This window comes from Protopterus annectens, chromosome 14.part0 (assembly GCF_019279795.1).
Source record: "Protopterus annectens isolate FY-2018-M chromosome 14.part0, PAN1.0, whole genome shotgun sequence".
NCBI lineage: Eukaryota > Metazoa > Chordata > Ceratodontiformes > Protopteridae > Protopterus > Protopterus annectens.
In genome coordinates, this window is record NC_056748.1 from 428,063,785 (window position 1) to 428,075,252 (window position 11,468).

At 39.3% G+C, this 11,468-nt stretch overlaps 1 protein-coding gene across 1 annotated transcript in view; it reads right to left on the reverse strand.

Moving 5' to 3' along the window:
* Positions 1–9,819, reverse strand: part of ZRANB1 (zinc finger RANBP2-type containing 1) — a 1,697,020-nt gene extending 1,687,201 nt beyond the window's left edge. Inside the window, exon 1 of the mRNA XM_044056199.1 lies at positions 9,400–9,819. The gene's annotated coding sequence lies outside the window, so the exon portion shown is untranslated. The remainder of the gene's footprint in view (positions 1–9,399) is intronic.
* Positions 9,820–11,468: the final 1,649 nt, after the last annotated feature.

Here is an 11,468-nt window from a genome sequence, read left to right on the forward strand (position 1 = left end):
GTTTGATAATGAGAGGATCTTTTTACAGAAGTTGAACTTTTTGTATCAAGAACCTGTCCATACAGAGTGGTTTGTTTATGTTGCAGTGAAGGCTGTGGTCTTTGTAGTGAGTGTTTTAAGTATAACCAGTACTTCTGAGGTGGAGGAAGTCTCTTAAGGCAAGATCTTTCTTGGCCTGAAAAGCAAACCAGTGATGAAATTTATAGGGGCCAATGAGAGACAGAGGAAAGCGAGAAACTTTTTAGTCTGTTTGGATAACCAAGTGAACTTAATCCTTTGACCTTTTTTGTCAGAAATGGTTGTAGTCTTTCTTTTGGCAGGGTGTTTTGCTGAGGCACATGCCAAAAGGGGCTTTGCACTCAGTAATGGCTCTTATAAAGGAAGAATACAGGGATGTTATGACCATCTTGTCCCTGGATGAGATACCCTTACTAATGAGGTGGGCCATGTAAAAAGCTTTCCATACAACGGAGACAACATGGTGGTCAAAAGTCAGGTTTCTATCAACCTGGGTGCCCAAGCACCTCACGACTGATTGTGTGCTTACAACATTGTTATTAATGTAATAATTTGTGGGGATGTCACTCTTCCCCAAAGGGGATGATGAAGCATTTTTGGCATTTAGCTTGAGGCCATGTTTCTGGCACCAGTCATTTGTTTGGGCGAGACCCTCTTGTAGCTTATTTAGAATTGCTTTATAAAGTCAGTAATGTGAATTCTTTACTTTATTGCAAATTTGTTGGCTTATTTTTTGTGGATTATAGTATTGTAGGACTGTTAATTTTGACATTTTACATAGCTGGACGGCTGGAGCAGTTTTCCCAGTGAGAAATGCTAGTGCTGTAGTGAATATCTGTAAAAAAAAAAAAAAAATATATATATATATATATATATATATATATATATACAGATATATACATATATATATATATATATATATATATATATATATATATATATACACACACACACAGACACATACACATTATATTTTATATATATATATATATATATATATATACATACACACACACACACACACACACACACACACACACACACACACACACACAAACATATACATACACACATATACAGACACACAAACACACTAAGATGTTAAGAGTTAACTGTTAGATTAGAGAATAAGAATTTTATGGCAAATACTAGGCATTTATTACATTTATTTATTGTTCGAATGCACCTACAGTACAGCTAGGAGGTTGACTTTGGTCACCCGTGGCAGCGAAAGAGTTAACTACGATATATTTTATATGCAGCCCCAAGACATTTCTGTTCACTCAATGAGTCCCTGGCAAGCAAAAAGGTTGGACACCCCAGACTAGAATATCTATGGCACTACATTGGGATGAAAATGGCTAGGCTTGAAATAACCTCAGGGTCAATAGCCTACTAACCTCCTATGATCTGACAATCAGTTTCATTCCTTACATTGTTGGGATCCTGAAATGGAATTTTTAGCTCATAAAGCAGTTTTGTCGTAAAGTGTGTGTGTGTTCTCATTCTTGCAGCCACAGAATAAGTATGCAGATATACAGGCTGCACAGCAATTATCTATTTAATTAGTTAGACAGGAAAGAAACAGAAATGAGGTCTGAAGAATATGATAAGATAGTGTCATAGTGGACTACAGTGTAAAACTAAAGAAAGCTTGCATGATTGTATGTCCAAAGAGGACATGTCAACAATCAAGACATAAAGACCAGTAGCTCAGCATTCACACCTTTAATGGTGATGGTAGTATAACAACACAGCAAAGCTTTTGAGACACAGGATCTCTATCAATGCACCACAGCATAAGGAGGATGTTTTCTGACAAGTTCATTCAGGCATTTGCAAGTACATGCAATCAACTCCAAAATGACCAAGGTCAGTCGCTCATGTTTTTAACTCGTCTGCTCAAAGGTAAGGCAATATATGCAGCACTGAAAAATAATAGATGATGACTCAAGAGCATACAAAAATAAATTTAGAGAGCACTGGAAGAAAAAAAAAAAAAAGCAGATAACAGTATGAGCAATTGTAATAAAGAAATAAGGGCTGCCATAGGTATACTTTCAACTGGTTGGCACCAATCATGTGACAAGAGACCATATTCTTGGCAGCCATTCATATTTGCAATAGTGGAATTCAAACTCCATACATCATAAATTATAGGTTCATAGGTAGGTACTAGGCTATCTGCCCGAAGGCATTTATAAGCCTAGCCAGAATGTGTTGGCTTTCGCCACCCCCCTTAGATTAGTTCCCTGTGCCTCTGTCCAGCACAGCCACTGAAGTGATCCCCGGGGTAAACTTTCCATTTCCCATGCACCTGTCAAGGTTTCTTTTGAAGAGTGTTAGCAAGGAGCTCTGCCCAATGCAGATTGGAATCTTGTTCCAAAGCATGGGAAGTCTCTGGGACAGGAATCTATCCCTCCAGCAAGTCCTATTTATTGTTGTGATGAGATTTAGATCCCTAGAGCATGTGGCTCGAGGGGATAAGGTTTTCTTTATGTGGAGCATGTCCATCAATTCTATGTTGGACATGGCTTTGTATGACAGGCAGAGATCAGCTGTACTCGGTTGCATACCGCCTACTCGAAGGTGGAGTTTCTTTAGTCGAGCTGCATAAGGCATCTGTTTGAGGCCAGTGATCCTCTTGGTGAGGTACTTCTGTGGTCTTTCCAGCTGTTGCAGGTGTCTTGTAAGGTACATCCCAAACGGGGCGTTGTACTATATGATGGGTCTGATGAGTGATGAGTAGAGGGGCACAATGACCTTTTTTGATCTGAATGGAAACCCTTTTGTGATTAGGTGGGCCACAAAGAAGGATTTTCTAACCACTTTGGCAATGTGATTATCAAAGGAGAGATTACTATCTACTTGAGTCCCCAGATCCCTTATTACGTTTTCCATATTTAGGGAACTACCACCTATGTGGTACTTTGTTGTTTCCAAAAGGGATGACTATGCACTTTTTGGCATTTAGCTTGAGGCCATGATTTTGACACTAGGTATCCTTCTCAGTGAGACCCTTTTGGAGGATGTCTGTGTCAGCCAGAGAGTCAATTATAGCCCCTAGTTTGCAGTTGTCTGCAAACATGGTCAGCCATAGTCCTCCTGTGCTTGCCTGTACCTCTGAGAAGTAAATGCTGAACAGGAGGGGTCCTAGGACTGAGCCCTGAAGAACGCCACTTGTAACCGGTTTAGAGTCGGACCTAGCTCCCACAATTCTCACCATGGTTTTCACCTTTTACACTAGTGGAAAGCAGTACAATTTAAACCTAATCTGCTATTCCAGTCAACCTTGGATGTACATTTTGCACGTGCACACACAAACATCAGCCACAGCTGTCTAGTCATATTTAACTCCTACAATGACCCCATAAACAGCTGCTGAGTTTACTAAACAAGTAAGGAACAGAAAAAACTGCATACAATTTCTTCCCCATCTCATGTACACAGGCAACTTAGAATAACCAATCTACCCACTGCATTCTCTTTAGGAAACCAAAGTACCTAAAGACAGCCCCATGCATACACAGGAAATGACTCACAGACTCTGCAGAGAAGGCACTACAGCCAAGCACAGACTCTGTTCATAGGTGTTTACTAGACTAATGACCACAAGGGCCTTTTTAAGCCTAGCCATGCATCCCAAATCTCTAAATAAGTTTTGGTACCCTTGATAAGTGTTTACAGGGACTTGTAAGATGAAATATTTACAAGCAGGGGCCTAGAAGATGAACCATTTATAGGTTGCCTGTGTCCATTAGAGACATAGCTGCCAAACCAGGGATAAATTTCCTGTTCCACATACAACTGTCCAAGTTGCACACAAAATGGGTTAGGGACGAACTCCGCTTTACATGGACAGGGAGCCTTTTCCAGAAACAGAATACTCTCTAAGATACATACCTGTCTCTGCAGCAGGTCCTATTTATATCACAGACAAGATTTAAGTCTTTAGAAAGGGTAGTTCTGGTGCTGTTTATTCTGCAGATATGCAGGAGGTCCATCAGAGAGCGGGTATGACAATGTCCCATATGCCAGGCATAGATCTTCCCTCAACAGCCTGTAGGAGACAAAATACAAGGATTGGGCCTTGAAGTGGTCTGCATTGGACATGTTACTTACGTCCTGTATTCTTTTAGTAAGGAACCTCTGTGGATGTTCCAGTTGTTGGATATGCCTGGTCAGGTACATACCAAAGGAGGCACTGTACTGAATAATAGGCCTGATAAATGATGAATACAGCTGAACAATGGCTTCCTTGGAACTAGATGCCATACCTTTGTTTATAAGTTGCACAACACAGAATAACTTCCGCACTTATGTAGATATATGATAGTCAAAGGCTAGATTGATGTATGTATGTCCCCAAGTCTCTGACTACTGGGTTAATTCTAAGGAGTGTATTGTCAATATGATAAGTTACCAGAGGTGAATGACTTCCCAAAGAATACTATTATGCATTTCTTGGCATTTAGTTTTAGTTTTAATCTATGGTTCTGACAACACCAGCTGTTTGTCTGTGTCAGCCCTTCCGGGAGAACATTTGTGTCCGTATGGGATTTAATGACGGCTCCTAATTTGCAACCATGTGCAAATTTAGTCAGTTAGAGGCCACTGACATTGGTTTTGACTTCAGAAGTAAATGCCAAAAAGGAGCGTTCCCAGGACCAATCATAGAAGTTGAGAGATTTAGACTGACAGGCAACTACAAGGCTAGCTGCCTTTCTGCACTATTTTAGCCTAGCCAATTTTTCTTTCAAAAAGGAGAATCAAAACCTGTACCTTATGTCTATAAGGTAAACATCTTAATATTTACACCAACCACCAATCCTGATCGGAAAACCTCTTACTGGGGACAACAGTATTAACCAATGTTTATCTTCAAACTCGCACACCAACATAAAAACAAACACAATATATATATCAGAGTGCATATAAGCATGTGCACACACACACACACACACACACACACACACACACACACACACACACACACACACACTTACATATCAACTTTTCAACCAGAGTCTCACTGCTGGTTATGCCCCCAAGGTGTGCAAACTGTCACTGTAGTCCCCTTGCGTAAAAGCTGTCCCCTACAGATCCTGCGAATTACAGGACTATTAATTTCACTAGTATTATTTCAAGGTTATAGAATGTATTGCATCTGAACTAATACATAATGATACAAGTAACCTTAGGTCTCTCCTTACAGACAAGGTTTGTAAAAGGCAGAACTTGCCTGCTTAATCTGGTTGAGTTTTTGGAAAGCATTAGAGAGACCATTGATAAGGAGCATACAGTCCACACCAATTGCATGGACCTTGGCAGTGCCTTCATCACTACAGTCAATATTCAGATTTTTGACAGACTCTCCAAATTCAACATTAAACCATGCACACTTTGTTGGGCTAGTAACGAATTGCCTAACAGAATCTGTGCTATTTGAGAGAGTTGCTCTACATAGAAAAATCTCATCAGTGTTGTCCCACAGAGATCTGTCCTGGCCATAAACATTTCCATTACATGAACACCAATATCAATATGCTGTGGCTACCAAAGTTTGCTGATGATTACAAGGGGGAGGGTGTGGTATCAAGTCCCATTCTGATACTCAAATTTTGCAGCAAAGCTACACCAAACAAGTGTTTGGAGCATCAATCACAATCTTACCATCAACACTGAGAAAAACAGCACAGTTCCTTTTGGTAAATCTAGCATCACCACTGCTTACCACATTGAGAACACTCCACTTAAATTTGACACAGTCATCAGGAACTTGGGTAAATATGACAACAGACTCTCTATTGATCATCATGTCTGTGTGGTTACAAAACCCTTCTACCTTGCAGAAAGCATCTTTTGTTGTTTTATCAAGATCCAGGAAATTATAATTCTAGTTCAACTATTATTAGACCAGTCACTGAATATAACATATCATTCTGTATGTACCTCTCCAAGCACCTAAAACAGCTTGAGAAACCTTAAGTTTCCTCAGTTAAAAAAGATCTCAGGTCTCAGTGCACTTAGCTACTCTTGATAAACTAAAAGCCCTGTCCTGTCTCTCTAACCAGTGTCATACATACATACATACTCCAAAGGGTGTACTCTGTTTAGTCTTCCATGGTATGAATGGCAGAGTACTCTGAACCCCTTCACCTAAACAGAACCACTGGTAAAGCAATCACCAATACTACAGACCTACAACTACATTACCATACAACATCAGAGAGCATGTCATGTGCATAACACAACCTACCGTCAGTTTCTGGAATAGGCTACCCTCACCTATCAAGCAGAGTAATTTCCTAGTAACCTTTAAAATGTGTATAGATGCATGCATGGTAGGATGGATGGTCATAAATTTTCACAAGGAATATATGAAGAAAGTCTACTTAATGGGGAACATGATTAGTCTTCCATCATTACTGGGCAATTTGGCTGAGCTTCTTGATGGCCTCCTTTGGCCTTAAGCTTAGAAAGAATCTATATGCATACTTTAGTTCTACAAGTGTACAATATTTGTATATATTTATACATTCATACATGAATGTATCTGCGATTGTCTACATACATACATGCATATGACATGCACATATATTTTCAAACACACACACATTCTGCTAAGGTTAACCCTACTAAGATGCATAAGCCAGGCTCCTATTGAGTGGGGATGGTGGCCCCATAACACATTAGAAGTACAACATAAAAGCAATTTTACATCAGTGCGACATACTTTACAAAACTAATTTTCATCATTAGTAGAATGCATAAACAGATTCTACAGAGATGATCCTAAGTTTACAAAGATAGTCAACACCACCATATGTAAAGAACGAAAGATCACACAAGTATAACATATACACAAAAGTGTACAAAATGTGCAAGTTAGTATGTACAGCACAGTTACAATAAGTCACTTCTTTCTAGATCAACCAAGTGAAAACAGGATTTCACATACCCTTTTTACTGGAATAAGTCTAGTACACCCTCCCCCCTTTTTTACTTTCAATACAAATATTTTTGCAGCTCTAACTATCATGAATTCTCTACTATGGCGCATCTCTACTTCACTCAAATATGTGATACATCAACCTGTACTACAATTTAATGTTTCACTCTTTGCTACAAACTATGTAAAATGTATGTTTCAATTTTGTATTTCACTGTATCTGCCATGCTATGTAACAACTTATGCCTCATCGTTGTTTCCATCATGTTACCAACCTCTGTTTATTTTTTATATTACATATACGATCACAATTGCTTTTAATGTACTGGAGCTTTTCTCCTCAGGTCTCCACTGAAAATGGGCTTTTGGCTCAGTTGGACCAACCTAGTTAACAAATATCAAAAACTAAATATGCTTACTCATCACTACTAAATCAAGAAGGTTTTCACTTAAATCATTTTATTCTGAACTGAGAGCATCTTCTTTGCTTTCCATTCCCTGCGACTATTCAAAATAAAGAAAGATACAAATTAAGCAATTTACTGATGAACCCAAAACATTTGAGAATTGGAAACAAAGCAAAAGAAATAAAAATACCACCATCCCCATATCTCTCTCCTCCCCACCTCAACTACTCTCATTCCAACTTCTGTTTTACATTCATTTGCTATCTCTTTCCCAACCTCTGTCCACTTTTCTTCTTCCATCTCTCTCAGTCCCCACCATAACTCTTAAAATCTTAATCCTTTACATTACTTCCCCCCTTCGCCAAGCAATGCTGTTTACAGTCTGCTGTAAGCCTGTCATTGTGACCGAATGCAAAAAAGTACATCAACTATTTTCATCTGTAATTAAACTAAAGTTTAATATGCAATGTCTTACTAATTATGTTAAATCATTAGCAAAACATAATTAACTGCAAATGTTAATCCCAAACTTTTATATATGCTGCTCTGTTTTATATAAAGACTTCTAAACTAAAATCTGCATTGTATAATACTCTAACTTTATAGTTGCAGTCTTTGTTATTCTATCTACTTCACGTCTACTATCATTGGGACTTTTCTCCCCCAGCCTCTGCCAAAAACAGGTTATGTAACCCAGTTGGACTACCCAGGTTAATAAATGTCAAAATAAATAAAGCAATATTACACATATGCACAAATATATGGACACAGCAGAGCACAAACCACCTTCATAACAGTCTGGCACACTTACAGTGAACAATATTACACATGCATTGCCTCTCAACAAAAAGTTTCCTTTAACAGAAGTTCTTTAACTACTTTATCTATAGTAAGATAAGTCATAAACCTTATGCAACATTTATTTTTTTTTCTTTTTAATTTATGCAAATATGATCGTAGTACTTCCTCTTATTTAGGTGTTAATCATTTCTGCCCAACACAGAAATGGACAATGAAGGACACTGGAAACCAAACAACAATAAAGACAGAATTTAATAACATGAAAAAGTAGAGTCCGCAATTAGAAATAAATTATTCCAGTACGTGGGTCAATGGCTAAAGTGTCTTGGCACAGCCAAAATTGGCAATAAAATAAAATCCATCAAACCATACATACCAAAACAATTCATGTACCGATTGCTCTCCTCATAACGGAATGGTGAGTCTTTGCCACAGACAGAACTGAAACTGCCAAAAGCGAGCGAACATTAAATCCGGTAAGATCATTTACTATTTTACCACCTTTTCGTTAACATCTGATGTTTACACAAAACTGATCATAAAATCATTTCGGCCCCAAACAAAGCCATTAATTATGTCAGCACGCTTCTCATTCGGACTTTCCCCATTAACATAACGTTAAAAAATATCACCTTAACTTGACAACTATATATGGTGTGTTAACATGGGAGTTGTATCTGTTTTGAAACCCGTTTGTTTACTTAAGAGTCGTGAACAGTGTTTTCAGTGCTCCACAACCCAAACATGGGCACTGCAGCCTAATGTCAATTCAAACCCCAGCATCACGAACATACCCCACAAAAAAACAGATTTAACTTCCAAGTGTGCACTCGGTATTATACCCTGAAATCTAACGCACCCACTACGAATAAAATCATAGGAATCGAGGATTACTCTCCAGTTAAGAAGGGGGAACTGCACCTATCCTGGCAGGTACCGGAACGTATACAAATTAAAATGTAGAAGAAGAAAGTATTAATCACTCTAATGTTGTGCGCCTGCTCTCGGTGACCCCCGTCCCCCCCGTACGGTGCTTATTCTGCAACTTAATGCTGCAACTTGTGCAACCATCAGAAACAGCATCACGGTGAAAATACGCTTAGAATAACACTTATAAACATCACTTGAAATCGGGTTAAAATAACAGACGGGAACAGATAAAAGACCGCCTTACCCCCAAAGGCACATATCACATAAATAAACCACAGTGAAATGACTCACCTTCCAGTTCTCCGATTGGGTCAACAGGGTTTTACTCTTGTCAGAACTCTGCGGTTTTGTTGTTGTGTGGTAACCAGAAGTGGCTGCCCGGACCGGAAATCTTGAGAGTATACGGTCCGGCAGCCCGTACTTGCCATTCAGAAATCGGTCATTGGTACCGCACAGCTTCTCTAAAAGTAACGAATATCCAACGTAAAATAAAACTACACAGTAGGTCCCTTGGACCCTGAATGCACGTAACAGCACAGAATCTCCATGTAAACATACAGTATTTTCCAAAGGTCTAGTTATAACCAAGATGGCGAACTGTTTGACGCTCAGTTGACAGCCTACGTAAGGGGTGTTACCAGTGTATAGATTTTCCTTAATTCTATGCCCAAAACAATGTGACGTTCTGCGTCCAGGTGAGCGTAAACACAAGGATAACTTTTCACATCGTATGTTTCCATAGAGATCCGTGTATACGGTTAAGCATGGTATCTCCCACACTCTTTAGAAAGATTGTATTGGTTGGGCGACGTAACTAGCTAACTTCTCTTGCTTGACACGTGCCAAAGTTGCTGCCTGCAGAAGAACGTGCGTAAAGAGCTCCTGGGTGCTGCAGACAGGGAAGAAGGAATAAATTGTGCTGTTTTGTGTTGTTAGCTCAACTTTGTTTCACCGCTCAGAGATTTGCTCTAAGCCCGTAATCTGAAACAAGAAATCAAATCTGCACGGGAGGAAAGCATTACGTTGTGCTAGGCATTTAAATGAGAAGATAAGCGAGCAAAGAGAAGTGCCGACTTAAACAATGACACTTGCCGTTGACAGGTCTGTTCAGCACAGGTCCCAAACTTTTAGCTGAAGAATCAGAGAGACAGATCTAGAAATAGAGCTGCCACAGTATAGTAAGTAGTGGGGGTGTCAGGGAAACTAGCATTGTACCAAAGTCAAAATAATAACATGATTTACATTAACGTATATTTTCCTGCAAAATAACAAGTATACACATGCAGTGGTTGTCATTATTTAGCTACTGCTCTCCTCAGCAGTTTGCAAGACTCAAAAATGTTATTAATACAGAGCACAGATATGAGGCAAAATCAAGGACAGTAAGAAATCGTTCCGCGCTCTTATTAAAAAATGATTCGCTCTTCTTCATTTACAGGCACATCCAAATTCACGGCAGGTGCAGCTCTATTTTTAGGTACTAGTAAACCCTGCGGTCACTGGGGCCCCTGCTTAAAGGTTGGGGACAACCAGGGTATTTTATCCTAGTTTCATAATTTTTAAAGATCTATTAGACAATCACAATTATTTTCATCATTCGTATGTAGCTAACAGGCAGGTAGCATTAACTAATCGTATGAAAAATTCCTGGGCCTAGCACTTCTGTCCCTTTAAAATTCAAACATACATCGTGTACCGAAAAATAAAATTCTTATTGTCAGTACAAACGTAATTGTGCAGGTGATTGTTAACAGATAAGATATGTAATTTTAATAAATATCCTATAAGCTGCGGCCTAATTGCTGCTGTCAGTTGAGTAAATGACGTCACACGTTTCTCAATCTTTGTAGAATGAGTTTACACCTTGAAAGATATGAGGTACTAGGTCTCGGATAAGCTATGTTTCTGAGGGCCAGGCATAGGATAACAGAAAGGGAAGGCAATTGAGAGTCTTGCGATCATTTATACCTTGCTAATATCAACCCCATACCGAACCTCTTTGCTCAAGGCGGTTCAGGCCAGCCGCCAGTCAAGCCAGAGATACGGGGGGGGGGGGGGGGGGGGGCTATACCAGAGCTGCAAAAGGTGTTGTGTAATGAACCTCTCTCTCTCAACCTTGCTTATCTGTTGGTGAAGATTTCAATTCCTTGTTCTGGTATTTTTGGGACTACTCAATTTGCAGAGATAGAAAAGATATAGGACCAATTAGTCACCTAATGGCTTGGAAGGCGAGGTGGGTAGGATAATAGGAGGCCTTAAGCTGTATCATGCCATCTCTGTGGTTTATTTGTTTGTTAACTAGTGTGGAATACTGATCCCTATGGACCTTTTTTTAGGCTTTTTCCGGAAGCACTGTCTGG